Consider the following 323-nt stretch of genomic DNA (forward strand, 5'->3'; position numbering starts at 1 on the left):
ACATGAGTAGTTCAGTTGGGCGAATGTTTACAAGTTCATGATTAACTGTTTGCTCATGCAGTCTCCCATGTTTCCCCTTGCATTCCTGTGTGCACTGCGAGAGTTGCACGAGGGGAAACAGATTAATTAAACTTGAATAATTAAGTGTACCTTTGAGAGATTCCTTGAAGGGAAAAGGGGAAGATGGAGGGAAATGGATAATAGCAACAGATAGATAGAATGGATGATAGCTACACAGACAGACTGAGGAAAGGAAACAACGTGGAATATATTCCAACGCGCGCGTACGCGCGCGTAACAGTGGTTTTAGGTGTGTTGAGGTT

The sequence above is a fragment of the Penaeus monodon genome, chromosome 34 (genome assembly GCF_015228065.2).
Source record: "Penaeus monodon isolate SGIC_2016 chromosome 34, NSTDA_Pmon_1, whole genome shotgun sequence".
Lineage (NCBI taxonomy): Eukaryota > Metazoa > Arthropoda > Malacostraca > Decapoda > Penaeidae > Penaeus > Penaeus monodon.